The following is a 27,669-nucleotide window of genomic DNA, read 5'->3' on the forward strand; positions in this document are numbered from 1 at the left end:
GAATTTTGGTAAGAAATCACCCAAATTTCATTCGTTTACTAATAAATCTGATGGTTTGTGAATAATCACCTGTCTTAACAATACTTCCATCAAGTTCCATATCATTCCAGCAAGCGAGGAGGCCTCCAGCAGAGCCTGCTGCATCTTTTGCCACCCAATTTCTCATCTCAGCACTATAAATAGCTCTTCATAGTTTATTATTCATTTCATCCTGTTTGGTTTCCTGAAGACAGATTATTGAACATTTAGAATTTTTGATAACTTTCCTGATGGCCCTCTTTTTATTTGGATGACCTGTGCCTCGAGTATTCCAGCTTAGTATCATGATTGATGAAAGAGGATAATGTTGCTTTCAACCTTGGTAAGAGCCTGAAAGCAAAATTTTTTGACGAACTTAACAAGAACAGCGCCATTTCCCAGGCTTGAAGTTTTAAGAGATGTGGAAGGACAGATATACAAAATTTCCGCGACGGTAGGAGAAAGTGGGAGGAACTGGATAATAAAAGAGGGCCTGGATATTAAAGAGATAGAACACCAAAATAAAAGCAACAGACTGTCTACCAACTTCCATTTTTCTGGAGACATTATGTACTAGATCCCGGAATGCGACCCACTTGGTTACCACATCTCAAGGCTTCCATCTCCTTCAGTTTAGCGATTGGGTCAGGCTGTCCACCAGGTTCGAATAGTAATCCATACATCTTACCCATTTTGGAGATCTGTGATGCAGTTAAGGAGTTGATGAATAGGATGTCCACCACCGCCAAGGAATCTTCCACCAGGCCAAGCGATCTGATCTTCTTTGATCTAAGTCGGACACTGTGCTTACATTATTTTTCTGGTGGGGAGATTCTATCAGAAGTAGTTTTACTCTGCATCTAGGGGGAGGTTTGTATTTCTTCGGTGGGATTGGGACAGCCTCCTGGTTGTTGATAAGGTCCGATGCAAACTGAAAGAATTCTTGAGAAAACTTGCGTCGATGGTACTAGAGAAATAGCAGTTGATGACCCTATTTTCTTGATTATTCTCCACCATTTGCTCGGAGTTTCTTGTTCTACAGTCTATAGGTAGTTAATGCAGTGTGCTTCAGATTTTTTTTGAAGCAAAATCAGCATCAGTCTGGAGTAGTGGTTGGAGAGTAGTTCTGCTTTTGAATTTGAATATAAATTTTTTGTATCCGCTGCCCAGCTTTTGAGGGATAAGGTTTCCATGATAGCTAGTTTAGACCATGGTTCTGGCCTCAAAAAATAGGTCCGGAGCAGCAAGGTAGGCCAACGGCTAAACCACTTACCAGTTTCCACAGTAGATTTCGTGGAGCATGACGTTACTTTGTTGCAGTTTTCCATTAATACAGGGCTACTGCTCTCCACCCGTGAACTAGGTGCATGCCTCTTGTCAGATGAGCTGCCAGGCTGGTTCGCCGGTCTTTTTTTGGGTTCCGGTGGAGGTGAGTTGATGTATGGGCCAAACCAGTAGTCCCAGTATTCTCCATTTCCAGTGTTTTCTCGGATGAAGAAGAGTCTGTGGGGGATTGTTCAGTAATGAAGTTAATACGTAATTGAACAATGTAAATGAAAGAGCCCACTGTGACATTAATTGATTCAGGAATATCTTCCACATCTTCACAAAAAGATTTCAGGTTAAAAGGAAGTGAGGTCTTCCCATTTTAGACTGCTTTTACTTGCTCTAAGAGAAAGCCCAAAGGAGGATATAATAGCTGCTACAGCATTTGTATTCCAGCAAATTAAGGGGAGGTTGATTAGGCTCTTGAGTTTAGGCTGATGTGGTAGACCTCCTTTGAACATATCCCAGTGTTTAACTTGGAGAGAAAAATCATTACCTTTGATTCTGCCCCCTGTTATTAGGCGACAAACCACCTCCCTTGTCAGACAGGCTACGAAGAAGGTGTTTGGATTAGCCAATCTTCTGGTTGTCCAAGAGCATGGGGTATTTGCTTTGCGACTTAATGCATTTTGAACATCGTCCACTATAACTTTCCTCCCAAAGGCTTCAACAAAAGTTGCTTGCTCCAAGTACATTTCTGTCTCTTCCATTTCTTGAGAGATAGATACAAATGCTTTGCGTGACAGTGGTTGCACCGAGATTAAGGGAGAATAAGCGGGGTTGGGGTGACGCATTGGTTTCCTGAGGGATCTCTGCATCCACTTTGGATGAACGAGTCTGGACTCCATGGGTTTTGGTTCCCCGGTAGGTCTCTCCCTCCATTCCTTGACAGAGAACACAGTTGGGATGAACTTACATAAGAGAGCTCTATGGCCATACTTTCTACGGCGGAAGCATTTTATAGGGTTGCGACAGCGCTCTCTCGTGTGGTCTCTGTCGCCACATCTAAAACAGCTTCTTTTAGGTGTTGGGTGGATGTCTGGCCAAGACACCACCTCCCAAGACCTTTTCAATACTACGCGATGCAGCAGAAAGAAAGAAGAAATAAAACAAAACAATCAAAATATGTGGATCAGCCACAAAAGGGCTCGCCTCCACGGGGCATGCAAACTTCACTATGAAAAAAAAAATTTACAAGAGGAGACCTCACCCTCAATCCTTGTACACCCAATTCTCTCTCTAGAAATTTTTCCTCAAAAGCTCTCTCTCTCTTGGAAGACCCCCTGAACCCCTGAAGTAACCGACGTCCGCTGTCCAGAAGCCCTGCTCCTTCTCTCACAGCGGCCTCACGCCTCTCTCTCCTTCTCTTCTTGAGTTCCGTGCGGCTTCCTCAGCAAAAAACCAGACCGCAGCTCTCTGTTGAGGCACAGAGGCCTTAAACAAGAGTTTAACCTAATTAGATTAGGTTTAAGTCTCTTAAACAAGCCAAATCAAGCCCCTGAACCGTCGGATCAAGACCGAAAACTCCCTGGGCCGTCCGATCGCGACCGGTCCATGGAATAGTACCGTGGACAGTGAGAAACGTGTGAAAAATACCCACGCGGTCCGTCATGGACTGCCAGGTCCATGGTGAACCGGGGTATAGGCCCAGGCAAGGTGCCTGGGCCTGGGCCGGCCTACGCGTGGGCTCGCACACGGGCTGGGCCGCCCGCCCGCTTGGGTCGTGCATCCCGTGCGTTGGCCTCGCTTGGGCCTTGCGTCGCCGTCTGCGGCCGCGTCGCCACCGCTCCGCCGGCCCGCCACCAGCCGCCAGCGGTCCTCCGTCGCCTCGGGTTTCGTGCTAACTTCAAAAGCTCATATCTCCTCCATCCGAGCTCTGTTTGGGGTGATCTTGGTCTCGTTGGACTTCATTTTTTATCGTAAACCTCACTGTGGGCTCAATGTGGATTGAATCTCGAGGTATCAAATCCTAACAATCTCCACCTCGACTCGATATTCGGCTTCCTCCAAACTCTGAGAGCTTTTGGATCTCCTCGCCCTCATGCCCTGGGGTAATCGCCTGCTGATCATGGATGGGCAAACATGAGAGTCGAGCCAGGCTGCTCGATCCCATCTCCATCGTATGCTGTGCTCCTTCTGACCTGAGACCTGCTCGAGGCATCATCCTGCGGCAATAGGAATCTCACCTTGCGACGTCGCCTCTCGTCCTCCCGAGTCTCCTGTCTCGTGCTCGATCCACCTCTTGGAGCTCCACCTTGCTCTGGGCTCCGTCTGGCTCCCGAAGCTCCACCTCACACTGGACTTCTTGCCAGATAATAATGTCCTCTGTTTCCCTTCTTTCCCTCCAGCATAATCCTATCACCGCGTAGCACCCTCAGGATTCCTCCACCAGCTACCATCCTATAGCCTCTCGAATCCAGTCTGCTAAGTGAGATAAGATTCCGTCTGAAATTGGGTATGTATCGGACCTCCCCCAATCTCCTCACTGCACCGTCATGTGTCCTCCAGCTGACTGTCCCAATGCCTCTGATTGCACAGCTCGATCCATCCGACAGATATACAGTGCCCTCACTGTTCTCTAGGGAGTCAAACTACTCCTCTCTGCAACATACATGATAGAGGCATGTAGAATCTAATATCCACTGCTGGGAAGAAGTAGATACCTCGTTAGATATCTCCAGGACATCTCCATCTGAATCGCTGCCGGCCGTCGCTACAGCAGCCACCATCCGATTTTTGAGTTGAGGGCAATCTCTGGCTAGATGCCCCAACTCCTTACATCGGTAATACCTGGTTTTGCTTAAGTCCCTCCTGGACTTGGACCGCCCTCGTTGCGATCTCCTGTCGCTCCATCTATCACCTCCTGCTCCTCTAGAAGCTACCAAAGCTGAGCTATCGCCACCTGAGCTTGAAGCTGGGTTCTCTCTCCTGAGAACCTCGTTCTGGAGTATCGCCGCGGTGACCTCATCCATCTTGATGGTGCTCTTTCCCACTAAAAAAGCAGTCACCAAAGACTCGTACGAAGGAGGAAGCGACGTCCGCAAAATCAGTGCCTTGGTCTTCTCCTCAATATTCTCACCAACACTGAGGAGGTCGGTGAGGATCTTCTGGAAGTGGCTCAGATGCTCCTGCACGCTGTCCCTCAATCATCCGTAATTGGTAGAACTGCCTCCAGAGGAAAAGAGTGTTGGTGAGAGACTTTGCCATGTACAACTCCTCGAGCTTCGACCACAGCACCGTCGGAGAAGTCTCGCTCAGCATATGGGTCACCACCTCATCCGTCAGGTATATGCGGATGGTGCTCGTCGCCTGCATCTGTAGCCGTTTCCAATCCCGCACCTCTATGGTGGTCGGCTTCTTATAGTACAAGAGAGCATCGATCAACCCTTGTTGAATGAGCACGTCCTTCACCCTTGTCTGCCACAAAGAGAAATTGCTCTTACCATCAAACTTGTTGATCTCCATCTTGATTGTTCCTATCTTCTCCATCTTCAGTCTTGCTCACCACCGCTGCAATCTGCGTCCTTGTACCGCCTTGCTCTGATACCACTTGTTGGGTGGATGTCTGGCCAGAACACCACCTTCCAAGATCTTTTCAGTACCACACGATGCAGCAGGAAGAAAAAAGAAACAAAATAAAATAATCAAAATACGTGGATCAGCCACAAAAGGGCTCGCCTCCACGGAGCATGCAAACTTCACTATGAAAAAAAAAATTTTACAAGAGGAGACCTCACCCTCAACCCTTGTACACCCAATTCTCTCTCTAGAAGTTTTCTCTCAAAAGCTCTCTCTCTTGGAAGACCCCTTGAACCCCTGAAGTGACCGGCATCCACTGTCCAGGAGCTCTGCTCCTTCTCACAGCGGCCTCATGCTTCTCTCTCCTTCTCTTCTCGGGTTCCGTGCGGCTTCCTCAGCAAAAAATCAGACCGCAGCTCTTTGATGAGGCACAAGCCTTTTAAAGGCCTTAAACAAGAGTTTAACCTAATTAGATTAGATTTAGGTCTCCTAAACAAGCCAAATTAAGCCCCTGAACCGTCGGATCAAGATCGGAAACTCCTTGGGCTGTCCGATCGCGATCGGTCCACAGAATAGTGCCGTGGACTGCGAGAAACGCATGAGAAATGCCCACGCAGTCCGCCATGGACCGCCTGATCTACGGTGGACCGGGGTACAGGCCCAGGCAAGACGCCTGGGCCTAGGCCGGCCCGCATGCGGGCCTGGGCCGCGCCCGCGTGTGGGACCACGCACATGCCTGGGCCACCCCCTTGCCCAGGCCGCATGCCTGGGCCGCGCGCCGCCACCTGCGGCCGCGCCGCCGCCGGCTGCCAGCGGTCCTCCGCCGCCTCAGATTTCATGCCGATTTCAAAAGCTCGTATCTCCTCCATCCGAGCTCCGTTTGGGGTGATCTTGGTCTCATTGGATTCCGTTTTTCGCCGCGAATCTCGCTGTGCACTCAATGTGGGCTGAATCTCGAGGCATCAAATCCTAACATTAGGGAATGGTTTAGGGTGGCGGGAAGTGTTTGGTTGTCGGCATTGAGTTTTGATTGAAGATTGAACATGATTTGTCTTAAGATGAAGTATTTTTGCATATGTCCGGAATTTCTGGTCGTCTTGATAATTTCATGGAGAAGTACCTTGGTTACGTGTGCCGTATATGCTTTGAGACTGGATGCGCAGAATTCCCTGTTGTCTTAGTGAAGGAAGATGACTATCTTCGGCGCCGTTGGCAAGTCTTGTGCAGTGCTGCTCCAGGTCTGTGGTGTTGCTGCCAGCAATTTTTTACGGGTTCTGGTCCGTCGTCGGTGCAGACCTTTTTTTACTCCCGAGTTCCACATAGAATGTTTATTTCCTGAGGGGGTTCCAGTCTCAAGGGAGTGGGAGAGGATGGTAGAGTGTGGGGTTCTGATCCCTGAGCACAGCGTGGAGGGTGGTGGGCCCAGCAGTTCCACCGATTTAGCGGCTTTGCTGGATGAAGTCGAATAGGACTTTCATCTCAAGTCGGAGGTCGTGTATGGGTGATGACTGGATCTCCCCCCGAACGCCGTTCCTGTTGCTATGGAACTCCATCTTAGAAAAGGAGGCATTGTTCTCTGTTGATCGGCTTTACGTTTCTTGGATTGTACTTGGATCCAGTTCCCATTGTGAGGGATGGGAAATCCAAGGAACCCAGCAACTTTCGGATGGGAAGATACTGAGATAGATGAAGCTTTGTTGCATTTCGAGAGACAGGAAAGGGTTTGGCGGAGTGGTGGGGTGTTGGTTACCAGCCAGCGAGAGGAGGGGGAGGTGTGTAGTTGGTTGGGCAGGCTGGAGATTTTGTCTCGCTCCTGAATCGCTGGAGCTTCTCGCTCTAAAACGAGACATCACTCCAGCCTTGAAAAAGCAATAAGCATGATATTCATTTATAACCTGGTTAAAACTATTCTCTGGGAATAGCCTTCGAATAGCTTTAGCTGATTAACAAGGAATAAGTACCTATTCAAATATTATTAAAACATGCTGGTTAAAATTGTTTGGGAAACAAATGACCAATTATTAGTCCAGCAGCCACTCACTTTTATACTTCTGCATGCTATGAGGTACTGTCGTACAATTCCTTTCTCAAATCCCGTGATTGTTGTGCCGGAAATCTTTTTGATTGATAATTCCTTTATTATATGAGCTTTCAGGTGACATTCATGGCCAGCACAGTGACCTTCTAACGCTTTTTGAATACGGAGGTTTTCCTCCTGAGGCTAATTTGTTCTTGGGTGACTCTGGATCCGCGGGGTAAACAAAGCTTGGAAACTATATGCCTTCTTCTTGCATACAAAATCAGGTACCCAGAGAACTTTTTCCTTCTAAGAGGAAATCATGAATGCGCCTCAATAAACAGGATATATGGAGTTTATGATGAATGTAAGCATCGGTTTAATGTGAGGCTGTAGAAGGTCTTCACTGATTGCTTTAACTGCCTTCCCGTAGCTGCTTTAATTGATGACAAAATACTATGCATGCATGGTGGCCTTTCCCCCGATCTGTTAAACTCGGATCAGATTAAAAACTTACCTCGTCCGACCGATGTCCCAGACACTGGTTTACCATGTGACTTACTTTGGTCAGATCCTGCAAGGGGTGTTCAAGGTTGGGGAATGAGTGACAGAGGGGTGTCATACACTTTTGGTGCTGATAAGGTTTCAGACTTGTCATTAAAGCATGATCTCGATCTTGTATGTCGGGCCCACCAAGTTATAAGTTAACATGTATGCTGTTACTTGTAGACTTTGCTTGCATTTTCATGCTGAGTTCTATTGCAGCCAATCCTCTGTTGCGTCTGTTGTTGGTGAAGAGCATTTGCAAAATAAAGTTCACACTGACTGGAATTATGTCCGGCGGAGATCCTCCGATGCTTAAGTCAGTGGAGAGTGGTAAACAACAAATAAAAATTCAAAGAAGCAGAGTTTCAGCTCTTCAGAGACCTTACCAAATATTGCTCATTTACCTCCTTTTATAGATGAGTAGTTGGTAACCATCTGTAACGGTTAGACACATGGATCCCACTCATTTTGGTATTATATGATCGTGGGATGGGTGGTTATACCAGCCACTAATCATATTCTGGTCATTATGCACTTTCTGCGCTGGTAGTTTCAGGTAAGCCGACTATATATCGGTAATCAAGATATGTTGATCGTATGTCGGTAGTTATGGAAGTCCAAATGATCATCGATCGGTAACTCTGATATGCCGACGATCATCGATCTAAAATCAGTCGAGTCGTCATAGTTGGAGTCTATCAAATTTGTAGATAGCCGACTGTCAGTCAGCTAACCGATTGATAGTCGGTAAGTCGTGCTTATCAGGCTGATCGAAAGTCAGAATTAGAGAATTGGCTGAATCGCCCCAACAGTTGCCCCCCACTCTCAAGTTCAAGGTAGTCTGACATGCATATTGTCACATCATCTATCACGTTGGACGAAGAGAGTTGCCACGTATTGTCTCGAGCTTCGATTCGACTGCAGACATTAATGATTCTTCAAAATATGAAAAATTTTTATTCATTTTATCGTTTCAATAACTGCAATATCATCATTGGGGTGTCGCTTCGAGAAGATAGTCCGACGTCCGGAGAATTTGAACGATTCGATTTTGACTAGTCGATTTCGGCCATATATCCAGATATCATTGGCTCAGCACCACTCATGCGGATAGTGGTGAGGTGGTGTGATCTGAAGGTAGGTGTGTCGAACCATCCGATTAATGATTGGTTTTAATATAGCCATGTGCCGACATCTGAGGAAATCTTGATTTGAATGATTTCATCTGGACCATTGAGGGGTCCTATATATATAAAGTCACTTTCATTTGGACTTTCTATTTTTGCATTCGTCACTCTTTTTTGCAACAGAAGGTTCTGCCCCAGTATTGAGAGCTTTTGAAGTTTCTGTTCTTCGCATCATCCTTTAGCTCTAGGTCGAGTTTTCATTCTTTTCTTTTAGGTTTTTCTTCTTTTTCTTCTAGGTTTTTTTATTTTCAATGGCAAGTAGAAAAATGAAGGCTTCATCTTCTTGAGATAGTCGGTCGGAGAATCCAATTGATGACTCTCCTTTGGATCTGGAGACAGAGGTTTCCTCCTTGTCTGAACTAAATATTGATCAGCTCTGGGAACAGTACCGTATCTCAGAGCAATTTTAACTTTTTGCTCCTGATTCGAACGATCGGATGAACTCCCCTCCTAGTCAGGTTGCTTTTTATATCGAAGACCTTCAGACTGGTCTTCGATTTTTGATTCTGAAATTTGTTCGGAATCTTTTTGATGATTATCAACTTTGTCCCGCTCAGCTGGCTCTGAACTCCATCCGACTGATAATTAGCTTCATTTTATTGTGTCATCTTATCCCGACCAATCCTCGCCCTTCTCTTTTTCGGACTTTCTTGATTCTTCGTCCTCATCCCAAAGCCAAAGGATGGTAGTTTTTTAACCCAAAAAAAAGTTTTTCTTTCATCTCTGATCTTCCATCGTCCATTCATGGATGAAAGAATCACTTTTTTTTTTGTTTCTTCTTCATCTGCCTGGGGCTTTCCTTCATGCTGGGGTGATCCAAGAACTGGTCCCAATGAGCATAGTCGGATTGATGCTATCGATCGAAAAGACTTTCTCCGACTAAAAGATATGAAAATTCCATCGTAATGAAAGTTGATGATCGAGCAGGCTCTCTATGATGCCAGACTTAGTTCGGTAACTTCTTTAGGTATAGCATAGTCGGTTACATCATTTTTCTCTTTGTTTGTTTCTGAATTTTGTACTGAACTTTATCTTTTGATTGTAGCTATGCGGATGAAGGCATGAGTTTCAGCTACCGACATCTGCTTACATACTGCCAAGAAGAGGGTAGCGACTGACACTGGATCCTCCCAACCATCAAGAAAAAATCGGGTTGATTTTCAGTCGGTACCGACAAGAGAATCCGATGTTCTATCGGTGACAGCTCCTGAGCCGGTTATAGCATTGTCGGCTCCGACAATGCTTCCTCTGACTGAAGTACCGTTAGCTGGAGTTGGGATGGTGAGAGATGAAGATGCCATAGTAGAACCATCAGCGGCTCCATCAGTAGGGGTTCGGACCGAATCAGAAGTCGGGGCCAAACTAGAACAATCTGCTGCTGTGCCAGCTGTTCCTCCAGTGGAGTGGTCTTGAGCATAGTCAAGCATTGATTTTATGGCGGTCTCAAGCGCACGACCACTGACTGGGGATCGAAGAAAGGTACCGGTTACTTCTACTGATGATGGGTCATCTGTGGGCCTTTTCATCCTCTTCGACATCTGAATCCCAACTGATGAGTCGGCTTTGGCCAATCCGTCATTAGCCAGATGACTCATCGAAGCTGTACTTCTCCTGACTGATAGAAAGAACAGAAAAAATCGGACAGTATTCGAAATATTTTCTTCATTTTATCCGACGATGCTTGGGATAAGTTTTCGACATTCCTCTCCTCTCTTCTTTTTTTTTGATCTGACTTGACTTATCTTTTTCTTTTAGTCGGCTCACGATATGTATGCTTTAGAGAACGGATATCGAAAAATCATCGATCTTTGTCGGGCATAGATGGACAAAGTGGCGGCCGTCCACGTCAAAAAAATTACTGCTATTGAACAGCTTCAGACGGCAACTGAATGAAAGAAAATGCTCCAAAAAGAGATCTCCCATACGACAGTCGACCTATAGTCCTCCAAAGCTGAACTTTAATCGGCTCATCAAAATATTGTGTCTCTCGATTCTCGGGTCAAGAGCAAGAAGCATTCCATCAGTCGACTTTGGAGGGAGAGAGACAGATGTATAGAGGAGCTAGAAGTAGAGTGTGGGAGGCATCCGGCCACCATGGAGAGGTTGGCACTAGCTGATGCAGAGTCGGCCTCTACGAAGGAAGAAGCTGAGTCGGCGAGAGGTGCTCTGAGTCTGGTCATCGAGAATTTCAGAGATTCACAAGAATTCAAAGATGAAATTCTTGAAGGTGGATTTGCCTCCTACTGCATTTGATATGAGGACGGCAAAGATACTGTCAGGAGATTGTATCCGGACTTGGACCTGAGCAGCATCGTCCCTCCTAATTCGGGAGAAGAGGTTGCTAAGGAGACCGCCACGTTGGCTGAAGAAGATGCACCGATTGCACCAGAACCTTCTCCAACCATCGAAGTAGCTCCAACCATCGAAGTCATACTGAAGTAGGGTGATGAAGAAGCCGACTGGTGACCGGCGTAATACTTTTTCTTCTTCTTTTTGTAATCAGATTTTATAATTGGACCTTGGGTCTAATTTTGTATCTTTTCTTCAATGAATGAAAATTTTTTTTTAAGGTACAGAATCTCTTTTTACATTTATACTTTTAATGTTGTTGAATAATAGTTGGATTTTCGATCATCGATCGGTGAACTGAATGTCGATCATTAGTTTAGTAGAGTTTGTCCACTAGTCGGGTGTCAGCCAATTTAATGTATATATCTTCTAGATATTTGATAGACGGTGGTAAGTCGAATATCTTTTGATTGACTGCAGTAAAGTTGGTGTATTTCTTACTCGATTGGGATCGAGTCGGTGTAATGTTCCGCTTAGCTAAAGCTAAGTCAGCATGAGTAGTCATTCGACTTAAATCAATTTTTACAGTAGAAAATTGAGATATAGTCGGTATAAGTTGATTGATTATATATCGACTAGATGTCGTCGTTTAACTTAAATTGATTTTTACAATAAAAATCGAGATATAGTCGGTAAGATTTGATCGATTATCTATCGATTTAATATCATTTTGTAGATGTAGTTGATTGAAGCTTTCACAATTTTGAACTTCAATGTTTCATTCTGAATATTGTACATATGAATAACTTTATTGCTAGTATATCTTCAAATTATTGATATTTCAAATTCGAAGAATAGTCGTTCCATCAAGAGTTTCTAGCCGATATGCATCCGATCGAAGTATTTCGATTATTCTGTAGAGTCCTTCCCAGTTTGAAGATAATTTTTTCTGATTCAGAGGCTTTGAAACTTCTATTTTTCTTAGGATTAGAACTCCTGGATAAAAGATCTTTGACTTGACTTTTGCATTGTAATACCAGGCTACTTTTTGTCGATATGCCGCCATCTGAATTTGAGCTTACTGTCGGATTTTTAGAAGTAAATCTAGATTAACTCTCTGACATTCAGAATTACTTAGCTTATTATACTGTTCAACTCTTGCTGATGGTAATCTGATCTTAAGTGGAATCATCATTTCTATCCCATAAGCTATGTTGAATGGGGATTCTCCCATCGGTATGCAAGGAGTTATCCGATTTGTCCATAAGATCAGATATAATTCTTCCACCTAGAGGCCTTTACCTTCATTCAATTTGGTCTTGTGACCATGTAGGATTATTCGATCGATTTGTTACCTCCACTTCATTATTAGATTGTGGATGGCCGACTGATATGAGTTTGTGCGTAATATAAAATTTTGCATAAAATTTTTTGAAGTTTTGATTGTTGAATTATCGATCATTATTGATGATGATGGTGTATGGTGGATCGAATCTACATATGATTGACTTTTGAATAAAATTTTTCATCTTACTTTCAGTGATTTGTGACAAAGATTCGACTTCTACCCATTTGGTGAAGTAATCGATGGCAACTACTATGAATTTTCTCTGGTTGGATGCTAGAGAAAAAGAGCCAAGTATGTCGATTCCTCATTGTGTGAAAGATCATGGTGCAATGATTGATGTCAGCTGGCTGATCGGTTGATGTTGTATGTTAGCATACTTCTAACATGGTTTACATCTTCGGACAAGTTTAGATGCATCTTTCTTCATGGTGGACTAATAATATCCTTGTCATAAGATTTTATAAGCTAAAGATTTATCCCTCAAGTGATTTTCATAAATTTCTTTATAAACTTCTCGAAGTGCATAGTCGGCATCCGATGGTCTCAAACACTTCAGTAAGGAAAGAGAGAATAATCTTTTATAAAATTATCTATTCATCAAAATATACTGTGAGGCCATCCATCGTAGTCGTTTGGCTTCTGAAAGATTTACACATAGAGTTTCATCAGTCAAGTATTGAAAGATCAGGTCCATCTAGTATGACTCGTCATTAATTTATAGTACTTCTTTGACTTTTTCAATGTTTGGTTGCTCGAAACATTCGATGAATGTCTGACCCAGTGAGTTGAATGAAGTGATTGCAAATCGAAAAAGTACATCAGCTCGAGCATTCTCCATTCTTGAAATATGAGAGACCTCAAAAATATTTTAGAGTTGATGTAAGATCTTTCATTTTCTGAAGATACTTCATCATAATGGGATCTCGTATTGGGATGCGTAGGCAATTTCATATATGTATTTCGAAGATTTTTTGAAATAATTACAGTGGAAGACCATTAGATTAATCAAATTAATCTAACATACATATGATCTAATCATCAAATCAACCTACTCTAGGATCTATGACATATTATGTTGCATATAAAATATGAAATAATCCGAAGATAAAATCAGCATGCATGCATGTGAGTAGTAAATCACATCTACTTCTAATCTGAGTTTAGAACTCCATACCTGACCGTGGATCGACAATCTTTGCTACTGAGAGACATGGTGGAGAGGATTCTTGCTAGTTTCTTGCAGCCACACCCGCATCCGACCTCTACAAAAAATCTACTCGAAGCTCCGATCTGACCGATCTTCTCGAGAGTGCTAACTCGCATAAAGACCTTCTTCTTGACCGATTTGAATCTTTTTTTCAAATCTCTAAAACCTTTTCAGAGATTGAAGATGAACTTCTGGAGGAGATAAAGAGATAAAAAAAATAGAGAAGAAAATAATTTTTTTCTAATTTATTCTCTCTTCTCAAATCCTTAGAACCAAAAATCTAAAATTCAGATTTTTGTGCATACCCCAAAAGAGAAGACCCTTCTCTCTATTTTTCATGCCATGAACCATGCCCAAACTTCTACCACTTAAAGAGCTCTCTTCTGGTATCTTAGATACATAAAATAAATCATAAAAATTTCTTTTATATGCATATAAAGAGGTAGGGTGAAGAGTCCTAGTGATCTTAGACTCTTACAGGATTCTACCTTTCTTCACAATTTCACATCCCAAAATATGCCAAAAGAATATGGGACATCTTTTCCCATATTTTTTCATAGTAAATCAATTCTCTAACTAATCTCTCATAAAAAATCTCCTCAAAATATCATACATATAAAGAAAAAAAATTTATTGGCATGAAGAGCTTGATCTGGATGAGAACAGATTCTCCTGATAAGGATTACTTTGAAATTCAATTTTAAAGTCTTTCTTTTATCAAAACCAAATTAGATTTAGATGTAAGATAGAAAAGAAAAGAACTCTTTTGTGTAAAAAAATCTCACACAAAATAATTTTGCATGTGGAGATATATGGTGTGTAATCTGAGTTGGCGCAGGGAGAAGAGTCCTATTCCAATAAGGACTCCTAATTTTTTTATTTGAATCCAAACCAAATCATATCTGGTTTAGCCCAAATAAAATATATAAAATTTAATCTAATTAGATTTATAAATTTTTAATTAAATTTTAATTAAATTAATAATTGATTGAATCAAAATCCTGATCAAATCAGGGATAATTCTTCCTTAGCGATTAGATCATCTCATAACCTAAGCAGATCAAATCTAATTGAATCTAATTCAATTAAATTTTATTTAATCTTCTTTACTCAATCAAATTGAGTTAATCAATAATTTAATTAGTAATTAATCTTTCATTAATTCACTAATATTTGGTGAATTAATTTATTATAACTTTTGCATAAGGTTAACCATCAATCAAATTGACGAATAAGCCCTTGAATGATTCTCAATCGTTGATCAGCCACATGATCAGTCAGAAACTTCTATTGAGTGTGACCCCATAGGTTTGAACCTAAGCCGGTAGCACAAAAATATCTTTCTAAACCAATCAATGTAACCATCTAGCAATGGTGACCTGACGTCTGGATAGGTCGAATGAAGGCGAAGCAACATTCAAGAATCTATTGACGTATGATTATCGTATAATTCATTCCTTTGATCTTAATGCTCGAGGATGATGTAAGATTTATCTGTCAATCCTAGATAAATCATCCTCATTGTGTTTCAATCTTTTTCAAATCCATCACATGGATTATCCGGACTCAGATTTTGCTAAATTGAAATACACTGATGCATATCTCCTACTAATTTAGAGGGATCAATCCCATCTTGACTCCACACCAACTCGTTAAGTACTTGACTACATCCAAAAATTTTTTATCACTGATTTAGAAACTCAGTTAGTCTGACACCAAAGTTTAGTGAGTTGCTTGCAAGTTACCGTGGTGATCTCAAGTCAGAGGGACACTTATACCTATATCCTTCGCGAGCTATCTTTGACAGTAGAGTGCTCTGCAGTTGATCACGTTCAGTGATGATGTACTCCTATATCTCATCTGCATGCTATATCAGTATCTTCATACCATTTGGTTACACAGACAACTAACACATATGGCACACAACGACCTACACTTGATATCGCTATCGTCCTAGTAATAGCATATCCTTTGGTCGCGAACCAGTTTAAAGACTACGCGATAAATCTTTCTTTATCAATCAAAATAGTCCTAAAGACTTCATCACAATATAGGAGTTCCTTAGAAGATGTATCATTGTGATAAAAAATATCAAATAACTTTTATTATTTATCAATTCATATATATTTATAATCAGCACAATCGTCAAATGATTGGCTTTAGGACACAATTCCCAACAACTCTCACTTGGACTAAAGCCAATCAGTATAGTATCATATATCCATCTTTGATTTATCATCTCAAAACTCCTAGATACCGAAATTTTAGTAAATGGGTTGGTCAAGTTCTTCTTTCCATCAATCTTCTAAAGATTGACGTCACCTTAACATATTTCTTGAATAAGATGGTAGCAATGCAGAATGCTTGATAAGCTAATGGGACTTTGGCTCCTTGGCATGAGCTATGGCTCCAATACTGTACAATACAGTAGGACCATCATCTGAGAATGCCACTCCTAGCTTGCCAATGAACTTGTATAATCACATAGCTTCCTTACAAACATCAAATGCTACAATGCATTCAGCCTCGCAATTTGAATTTGGCTATATTTTTCTTCTTGAAACTTTTTCAGTAGATTGCTCCATTATTTAAGATAAGAAAGTATTTCGATACATTCTTACTATTATTATGTCCAACTAAAAATTGGAGTCATACTCTATAAGTTTTAAGTCACATTCTTCATAATCGAATCACCGATCCTTAGTATTTCTCAAATACTTAAGGATGACCTTCCAGTGATTCTCATCCGAATCTTGCAAGTATCACTCACTATCCTAGTGAGTATACCATATCCGATCTCATACATGGTGTAATGATAGAATAAATTCTACTCATAAACATCCTATGTATGTTGGACTGAAAAACTTAAGCAGTCCCTTAGATCCATCTCTATGGATCTTCATCTCTAGGATGAGAGATGCTTTTCTCAAGTCCTTTATGGAGAAACTATGATAATAGCGAAACCTTTATTCTTTGTAAGGTAAGAAATGTCATTCCTGATTAAAAAAATTTTATTCATATACAAAATAAAAAATACACTCATAGAAATATTAACCCATTTGTATTTACAGGATTCTTCTTCGTTCTTACACTCTATGAACTTTATCCTTCGAGTGAATCAATGAATGTCCATACACCATTGATCTTTATGGACTTTATTTCGGACTCTATGACTTCAAGCCATTAATCAGAGTTGGACCTTTGCATGGCATCCATGTAGGTGATCAGATCTTTGTTGTTCTCATTGAGTTCAACAGGATCACATCCCAAAACTAGATACCGAAGTATCTATCTGACGGATGTGGTACTCTATTGGATCTCCTTAATGGTGCCTCTATAATGAATTCTAGATTTGATCTAATCAAATTCAATTCTATGGGTTCACTAGATTGTGTCGGTTTTTCTACCTATTAAACTTCATAAGTTTCATATTAAAGGCATTAGTACCTTCACCAAGGTACTCTTTTTTTGAAAAGAATGCCGAACAACTCTTATTCTTTAGTATGGTAGAAGTCATATCCCCTAGATTCTTTGGTTATCCTTCAAAATAATATATATAAGATCAGAATCCAAACTAATCGATCTGCAAATGCTCGACATAAAGCAAACACTCTCAAACCCTAATGTAAGAAAGTATCGGCTTATGTCTAGTCCATATCTCATATGGAGTCTTTGCAACTGATTAATTTGGAATCTAGTTCAGAACATAACAAGTAGTTTTAAGAGCATAACCTTAAATAGAGACTGACAGACTTGTAAAACTCATCATGGATCGAACTATGTCTAACAAAGTCGATTCCAACATGAGAGAATCTTTTTCTCTTTTAGATAAGTCAAAACTTACTTGAAATGCATTCACCTCTTCGATCTGACTGAAAAATTTCAATACTCTTTCAAATTTATTTTTCTACCTTATTATGAATTTATTTGAATATTTTAAATAATTTAAATTTATGATAAATATATTCATCAATCTAGTACATTAGTATGTATCAGATTCAGAACATCATTGGCTCGTTCACCTTTTTTAGTAAAAGGTGACTTGGTCACTTACTAAAGAGATAGGATTGATAGGTTGACAATGATTCATAATCATTGACTTCGAGAATTATCTCATATTGATTCTATTCTTGTTTAATGATCGAGCCTAAATTATCAAAGATAGATTTTCATGACATTATCTATTTTAGGAAGTTTATTTGATTGTATAAAATACACTAACAGACTGTGACTATTCATAAATATCATTCTCAATTTTTTATATGATTTTAATATCATTCATAATGATATCATAAAATTATTAGACAATAGTGATAATCACTAAAATGATATTCTTAGAATTGAAAATAGGCTTGACGATTCCTAAAATCAGGATTGGAATATAACTTCCATCTCCAACGTTCAGAAATCTCTTGCTATTTTCAATCTTTCTACTAATCTAAAGTCATTGCAATAATTTGTATGGACTTTTGATATCCAATACCAAGGTAGTAGTGTCATGGATAGAAAAATCACAAGGTGTTATCATATAAGTATTTTTGTTCCGCAATCCTTTACTGATTTCTCTTCTTTAGTCTGTTCGGATCAAGGGACTCTGCCAGACTAGATTAATCTTAGACTCTTTTGTTAGTTCAGACTCATTAGCCCAAGCATGACTCTTTGCACCTTCTTTTTTTTTTTCTCAAAGAATTATTGCCACATTGAAGACACATCTTCAGAGGTGTAAAAGAACTCCTTCAATGTTTAAAAAATTTTCTCTCACTGAGCATCATTATATTTACAACTAAATTATGTTCTTTACTGCCACTACAATAAAACAGGTTATTAGAGATGAAAAATTTTTATTGCTAATAATCAATTTTTATCGCTAACATATATTAGCAATCAAACTTTCGTCGCTAATATTTCATCACCAATAATCACATCGTTGATAATATGATAAAAAAAAATTTGATCACTAGTAAAAATTATTTGTGATGAATATTTTTTATCATAAAAAATAAAAAATAAAAAAAATTAATCATAGAAAAAGATATTTATGATGAATTATATCATCGCTAATAAATAAAAAATTAATAGCGATGAAAATATTTTCATCGCTATTAATTCAAAAAGTTTTAGTGACTAAAAGTTTACATCACAAAAAATATTTTTTGCAACCAAAATATTTCATCGCTATTAATTTAATAAAAAAAATTTTAAAAAATAAAATTAAATAATATTAGCGATGAAAAATTATGTCATAAATAATATAATTTTTGATGAAAATTTACATCGTTAATAATTATTTACGATGAAAAGTTTTCCATCACTGTTAATTATATATTTATTAAAAAATAAATTATGTTAGTAAAATATTTTTGATGATGAATCTTTTGTTAGGAATAATTCCATCACTAATAATTTAGTCATATTTTTTTTAAAAAAAATTATGAATATATATTTTTAATTTATATATAATATTTTTTATAAATTAAAAAAATAAAAATAAAAAATTTACACAATGAACTAACAAATAAATGTTATTATTTTGTTATATTAAATTAAAATTTATGAGATTTGAAATAAAAAAATATAACAATAAGTCATCAAATATCGACATCTGGAGAACGAGCTGGAGATGGAGAGTGCTCGATGGAGCTCGAATCGATGATGGAGCTCGGATCGACCTGCTGCTGCTTCATCAGCTGTGTCGCCTATTCCATCTGTGTCATCCGCTCCATCATCTGAATCTGGAGCTGTTAATACTCGTCGATGCGTGCAGCCAACTCCTGAGCTTGTTGCTCAGCTTGCTGTCGATCCATGACAGCCTGCTATCGATCTTTGACAGTCTGCCTCTGTACCTCCATCAGTCGAGCCTCATACGCAGAATGGATGTCAGTCCTAGATGAGCGTGAGGATGAGGGAGCAGTGATCTCATACCCTAGACCCCTAACATAACAAGATCTCATACCGAGCATCCGATCACAAATCTCATCATTTGTGGATGCGATCGAGCCCTCAGGGGTAGGCTGGGATCTCATGTCTGTCATATGATCCTGAAAATTAAAATTAAAGTTATTTTAATTTTTTAATAAAAATCAAACTATGAATGAAAAAATAATTAAAAAAATTTATAAAGAGCTCCTGGCTCCCCATCATCTACTCCTCCGACCATCATTGGTGGGTCCGCTGGTAGATATCGATCCTACTAGGAAGCTCGCCACTCTCAGCATCTCTCTATAATTTGAGAATTAATTAAAAAATTTTTAAATAACTAAAAAGTTATATGCTAATTAAAAATTAAAAATTACCTATCATGTGCTCCATGTGACGAGCGAACGATCTCGAACCCCCATAATGAGACACGATCTATCTCGCCCGATTCATCGTATTCTGGACACATCATCTCTGTAAAATTATCAATCAAATTAGTAGATAATAAATTTAATTTAAGAATAAATGATTCAGTCATTAAACTCTAAAAAGAAGTTTAGATGTGTAACCTGATATACCGGATCCTCGTAATGCTAGCATATGGCAGTCCAATCGTCCATGGTGATGCTGTCATAGGACTACTGCCGTGCTGCCTCCTCCCCATGATTCTGCATCACCCGATATCAATACTGATGCATGTGATGGCAATAATTCTTGAAATGCAAGGATAGATGAGTGTCGATGGCTCGCCTCACATGATCCTCCTCAAAATCAATGATGTCGAATACATCCTACCAATAATAAATATTAAAAGAATACTATATAATTTAAATATTCATAATATAATTTATTTTATCTGTAAGTGGATGTATAAAATCTCTCTCTGAGTTAGTAGAACGTGATGCCAATGGAAGAGCGTCACGGGGGCATAGTTGCGGCATATGATGCCCAGCTCATTCTGCCACGGCTCGCACCATCTTCTAATGGTCCTGGTGTAGCCGGCTGGTATCTCGATATGGAGACGCTGTCCCGGATGCTCATGTCTTCAACACTCTAGAGCGAGGTTCTTCGATGGACCTCACCCTCGTCTCGCTATAGGTGAAGACTGACCTGAAACAAAAATAAATAAATCATTAGTATGATAGCTATCCAAATAAAAGAATCAAATTTTATTATATAAAAAGTATAATAATACCACTCAGATCCGTCTCACTCGGATCTGCCTTATTGGGATCTGCCTCACTGGAACCCGCCTTACTGGGACTTGCCGGTGCAGGACCCTCTGGCAATGGAGCCAGTGCGGCAATGAAGATCGGTAAAGGTGCCTTAACCTCCGAGGTAGACTGTGAATGCGAACATCGTCATCTGTCTCCTGGTGCCATATCTGCAACAATTAAGATATAAATAAATATAATATTAAATAATACTAATAAAAATCAAATAACATTCTAATGAATACAGTTATATCGCATACCATTATTGCAAAAGAAGATTGAACGAAGAATATAGATCTACTCATCAATATTCGTATCTTCCTCGATATGTAGATCCTCCTTCGAATCACAATAATCAATATATGTGTCGTCTTCTATCTTATCGTCATTTATGAACTGATCGTCGCCCTCTGACTCATCAAGATTAAATACAAAATCAGCTTTAACTTCATTGGACGGTAGATCAGTCTTATTCAAAGGTGCCGTTACAAGTTCTTCATCAACCAAAAACTCAGCTAATGTTTGTTCTTCTTGTTGAAAAGTTTTCTCTTCATGTAAATCCAAATTTTCATCCATCTCTAATCAGATTGGTATGTCATATACACCTCTAGATGTTATTGTTTGTACAACATGCTAATTATCTCGATACTTCAGATCCTTCAAATATATTACTTGTTTCGCTAGAGTTGCTAATATATACGGCTCATTTTGGTACCATATTCGTCCAAAATTTACACTGATAATTGTGAGTCGATATGAATATCGATCTTTTTATTACTAATATCCCACCATTCACACTGAAACAAAAGTACAGAATTACTGGATCCATACTTCAGTTCTATAATATCTATCAGTACACCATAAAAATCAATCTTTTCTTCTTCTTCATATCCTGTTGTAGCAATCTCACTATTCTGGATCCGTCATTGCATCTCAAGCTTCTTTGTGTAAAATTTTATTTCTTCAATGATATAGGATGCATAGTGATTAACTCTTCGATTGGAACCACATGCTAAATTATGCAACTCATCGATCATACCCACTTCTTTATTGAAATACTTATATTTTATCTACACCATAGCATAAAAAATTATGTTGGTTCAAATAATATTATTTATAATTAAATAAATAATATATCGTTAATGTAACTTACAAGATCACCAAACTATTTTGTAAATTCTCTTCTATGTTGATCATCGACATCCGTATTATTCTCTCTACATAGTATACTCTTGTGCTCACTACAAGAAGTTATGATTTTTAATTTTACATCGGCATAAAAAATTTACTTAAAATATGAAACAGTATGGTAAGATGATACTTACTCAATAAAATCTTTAATTTTTTCATAATTATTTAGAACATAAAAGTGCATCTTGGATAGCTTGTTCACGTCCATAAATTCATATCTCTTTGCACCAATAGGTCGAACCGTTTGTTTAAATATAGATAATGTTGGTTCATTGTCATCTCATTCACAGTCTTTGTTATGATCTGTACGATTGAATCTTGTTTCGATATCGTCAAGATACATTGAGCAGAATGTGACACACTCGGTTGCTACATATGCTTCCGCTATAGACCTTTCAGGCCTTGCTTTATTGCGCACATACTTTTTTAAGGTACATAAAAATTTATAAATAAAAATAAATTTAAATTTTAAAAATATATTTACATCTTATAATTGATATGATAAAGTACATATAATTTTTTACTTTTTAATAGGATACATCCATCAATAATATACCGGTCTGACCAAAAGAGCTTTCTTTGAAAGATGAATAGCTAGATACACTATAACATCAAAAAATGATGATGAAAATTTATTTTCTAACTTACAAAGAATGAGTACAATATCTTTCTCTGATCTCTCAAGTAAGTTAATCTTTAATTTTTGATAATATAATTTTTGAAAGAACACTTACACTCAATCAATGCAATTTGAACATCACCACCCAAATAGCCATGCATGATCATAGAAAGCAAACGTTGCATCATCACATGAGAGTCATGATTTTTCATGCCAGAGATATTGCCGTCGTTGTTCCCAATATATCGCGATACGTTTGAAGCGTATACATCAGAAAAAATTATGATTTTGAACCATTCACAAAAATTTTTCTTTTCCTCACCAAACAGCGAATAATATGCAGGTGGTATAAAAAATCTCTCACCTGGATGAACTAAATGTAACTCCGATCGGATTCTCATTTTCTATAAATTAAAATGAGTTTTTATACCATCTTTTATTTTTTCTGAGATGTTCAATACAGTATCGATGATATTATCATAAATATTTTTTTCAATGTGCATTACATCCAAATTATGATGAAGTAGTAGCTGCTTCCAATACGGTAGTTCGAAAAAGATGCTTTGCTATGTCCAATTCAGCTCAGTTTCAGTACGCTTCCGCTTGTGAGTACCCGATGTTGTTCCAAATTAGATGTTTTCAATGACTTCAAGTTGTTCTAAAATTTTTGCTCCACTTAACTCCTTAGGTGGTGGACGTCGATTGAACTTACCATCAAAATATTGGTTATAATGGATCCTCCAAGAATGATTAGTAGAAAGAAATCGCTGATGATCCATGAAATATATTTTTCATCCATGCTTTAAATGTAAGGAGGATACATCTCTATTGCATATTGGACATGCAAGATATCCTTTGGTGCTCCATTCAGATAAGTTTTCATATACAAAAAAATTATTTATGATCCATGGAATTGAAGCATGCAACTTAAAATTACTTTGACTCACAGAATCATATGTTTGTACCCCATTTTTCTATAGCTCCTTCAGATCATCGATTAAAGATTGTAGATATACATCAATTTTATTACCTGATACTTTCGGACCCGAAATCAACAATGACATAAAAATAAATGATTCTTTCATATACTTTCAAGGTGACACATTATATATAACTAGCATCACAGACCACATACTATAAGAGGTATTCAGATTGTCAAAGAGATTAAATCCATCTATCACTAGATCAAGCTGGATATTGCATGGGTCACTCGCAATATACAGATGCTTTACATCGAAGTCTTTTCACACTAAAGAGTCGGTCAGATGGCTAAATATGTTCTCTTTCGAAACCCGCTGCTCATAGTGCCATCTTATTTCTTCAGCTATCTTTGTAGACATATACAACCTTTGAAGTCTTGGAATCAATGAAAAATATCACAAAATCTTTTGAGATATCTTCTTTGCTTTTTATTATCAATTTTGTATCTAGGCTCACCGTATTTCAGATATTTAGTTGCTTGTTCGTTATTCTTATAAAATAATATACAGTCATTTTTGCAGGCATATATAAGAATATAGCCAAGTCCTATTTTTTGCATGTATATTTTTGCTTCAGAATATGATTTCGAAAGTCTCTCTCTATCAAAAAGAGCTGCTTTAATCAATGTTAAAATTTGATCAAATGACTTCTGATTCCATCAGTTCATAGTTTTAATATGAAGTAATTTTATCAAAAAATTTAATTTAAAAAATTTTGTACAATTTGGATAGAATGGCTCTCGTGCATCCCTTACAAGCTTTGCAAATTGTTTAGAAGTCCCTTTTACCTCAAGCCAGATATTATGTTCATGATTAGAATTGCTTTCAGATGTAGTAGTACTCATGCATATATTTGAACAAGCACCTTGATGTAAATCATCTAATAATTCTTTTATATCACTATGTTCGACAGGTCCAGCAGTATCACTATCATCTTCAGTATCGTCATCATCGTGCACCACTTCATTCGGATCACCCTCTTCATGCCATATCCAATAAGTATACTTCTTATCCATACCATATTGTAGCAGATGCTCCTCAACAAATATTATGTAACGATATATCATATTGACATATCTTTTACATGGATACTTTATCCGACTAGCACTGTCAGCCTTATGCCGTGCAAACTCAATAAAATTTCAAACTCTTTTTCGATATCCAGACAAAAAAATATCTCTAACATTCATCCAATTTTTATTGATATCCATCTAACAACAAACACAAAATCATTAACAACTAAAAAAAGATCAGTGGTATTTTCGATCTTGATCCAAATTTCAGACTAAATCGCAATCTGAATTCCAGCCAAAATCCCAGTTCAGATCCAGATCTTGATCACTTTATACAAAACAATACATATTAAAAAGCACAGACTGAACAGTAACACAAAAAATATCCTTCAATCAATTTAATGAAGTAAAAATGCATGATCCTATCCATTTCAAATCATTACTAACAAGTGTGACCCTTCTCCTTCAGAAAAGTAATAATCTTATTATTGTTATTAGTAGATATTTCATCTCATTTTTATGAAAATTTTGACAGCATCTCCTTATGATTCTCCAAGTATACAATGTGAATATGGTGCCTACGCACCCTATCCATGATATATCTAGAGAACAATAGACAGATAACTACTAAATACCACATAATGAAATAAAATATCAACTATTAACAATAATAATATTATTATTTTTTTAAAAAGTTTGAATACAAAATATCCAAAATTCAATCTCAATGAAGATCGACTCTTGAATGAAAATTTATGGCTCAATGTAATTTAACTACCATCTTTGAATATACATTCGAAGATAGATTTCTAATTTATCAAAAAAGAATAACTTCGTATTGAAGTTCTTCATCAAAAATTTCAATAGAGTTTTCTCTAAAATAAAAATATTTTTTATATTTATAATTTTAGCAGCATACAAAATAGCACATAAAATAATTAAATTGTAATAAGTAACAGCAATATATATTGTGTTAGTGAAAAAATAATTAATCAAATAATTAAATAATTTCAGTAGTAACACTAAAAAATAATATGTAACAAATATAATTAATCAAATAATATGCATCTCCCCATCCCCGCTACTCATAATGCCATCATCGTCGGCCCCGGCCCGCACTGTCGGCCCGAACCGGCCCCATCCCCATCGGCCCGGCCCGCGCCACCGGCCCGACTCGACCCGGCCTCATCCCCATCGGCCCCGACCCCATCCCCGCTGGCTTGGCCTGGCCCAATCCCCACCGGCCCAGCCCCATCCCCGACGGCCCCTCGTGCTGCCGGCCCCGGACCAATCCCCGCAGGCCCCAACCCCATCCCCACAGGACTCATCCCCATCCCTGCTAGCCCCGACCCGACCCAGACCCATCCCCACAGGCCCCAGCCCGACCCGAAACCGGTCCGGCTCAGACCCGACCGGGCCCGACCCAGCCTGGCCTGACTCGGCCCAGCCCGATCCGACCCATCGGACCGGCCCGACCCGGCCCCGTCCCCATCCCCATTGGCCCCCTCAACACCACCTCGACTTGGCCCAGCCCGCCCCGTCCCCATCCCCGCCCCCGCCGGCCCTGATCTAGTCCCCGCCGGCCACGGCTCGACCCAGACCCATTTCCACAGGCCCTAGCCCAACCTGGACCCAACCCAACCCTGCCCAGCCTGCCTCGGCCCAGGCCTGACCCAGCCCAGCCAGCCCCAGCCTCATCTCCACTGGCTCGGCCCCATCCCCATCCCCATCCCCTCCGGCCCCAGCCTCATCCACGCCAGCCCCGACCTCGTCCCCATCCCCGTCGGCCCCAGCCTCATCCACGCCAGCCCCGACCCGGCCCGACCGTCCATGCCGAGCCACCGGGACGGTGTGGACTGCCCGACCGTCCACGCCGGCCCAACCCAGCCCCGACACTGTCCACACCGGCCCGGTGGCCCGATAAAAGACCAAAAAAAACAAAAATGCTTACCGACGGCGGACGCAGGCACCGTCGGCCCGGCCCCATCCCCGACGGCCCATCGATGGCCCAAGAACACACCCAAAAAAAAGACACCTTATCTTATCAGCGAACGGCGACTGCAATGGCGTCGGCGATGGTGATGGCAACGACAATGAAGGACGGCGATGGTGGCGAATGCGACGGTCGGGAAAGGGGGCAGAGCAGAGAGGGGGATGCGAGGGGGAGGGGGAGTGTGCGAAACCGGGGTGGGGGCATCGAGGAAGAAAATGGGTTTCAGATAGGACTTGACGAAACAAGACATATTAGCGACGAAAATTTTCATCGCTAATAACAAAATTTTCATCGCTAATAATTTAATAAAAAAATAATTTATGATGAAATAAAAAAATTCATCGTTAATAAATTTATTAACAATAAAAATAATTTTCGTCGCTAATAGTTTCCATTAAAAAAAAATTTTTTTCGTTGAAAAAAAATATTTTCCCCCTACTATCGCTAATAGTTTTCGCCAAAATATTTTTTGCTAAAAAAGTTTTTTCAATAAAAAGTTATTTATGATGAAAATTTTTTATCATTAATTATTTTGTTAGTGATAGAAAATCTTTTTTGTCGCTAATAACTATTGAAAAAAAATATTTTTTAAAAAAATTTGTGACGAAAAAAGAATGAGCAATGTGATGCTTTCATAGAAAAATAATATATATATATACATGCATATATATATATAAATATATATATATATATATTTAAAAATTTATATAATATATATAATAATCTAGAATCTCATTCAAAAGAGTTATCAGATGCTAAATTGATGTGTAGATATATTTATATATATTATATATAAATAGAAGTGCATGGCTATTATGGCATTATAGGAAATAATTAACTTGTTTATTAAATTAGATGCATAATCATTACTGCTCCTACAAAAGATATAGCTTTGTTTACAAATTTATTGTAAATTACTAATCTGCTAAAAGTTGCATGCAATTATTGAAATATTTTTAGTATAAATAACTCTACTCGCTAGAGATAAAATACTCATTTAAAATGAATCACAATTTAATTCAATTATTGATAAGAATCATGAAGGGGTCAATTCACATTATTATACCAAAAAATTTAACAATATGGAGGACTCTTATCCTTGTACTATATTAGTATTTTTTTTTATAGAGAAGTAACATCATATTTATTTTGATAAATATACAACTCGCCTCACCTCAACTCAACTAAGCTATGATCCCAAACTCATTAGGATCGAGTATATAAATCCTTTTTCTTCATTTCACTTGGTTTAGAGCCATTAAATATCAATTTTTTTCTTACCACTT

General features: G+C 39.0%; 1 pseudogene; it reads left to right on the forward strand.

Moving 5' to 3' along the window:
• Positions 1-6,497: 6,497 nt before the first annotated feature.
• The window catches only part of LOC105033282 (serine/threonine-protein phosphatase PP1 isozyme 3-like), a 41,049-nt pseudogene continuing 19,877 nt past the window's right edge, over positions 6,498-27,669 (forward strand).

The sequence above is a fragment of the Elaeis guineensis genome, chromosome 14 (assembly GCF_000442705.2).
Source record: "Elaeis guineensis isolate ETL-2024a chromosome 14, EG11, whole genome shotgun sequence".
Lineage (NCBI taxonomy): Eukaryota > Viridiplantae > Streptophyta > Magnoliopsida > Arecales > Arecaceae > Elaeis > Elaeis guineensis.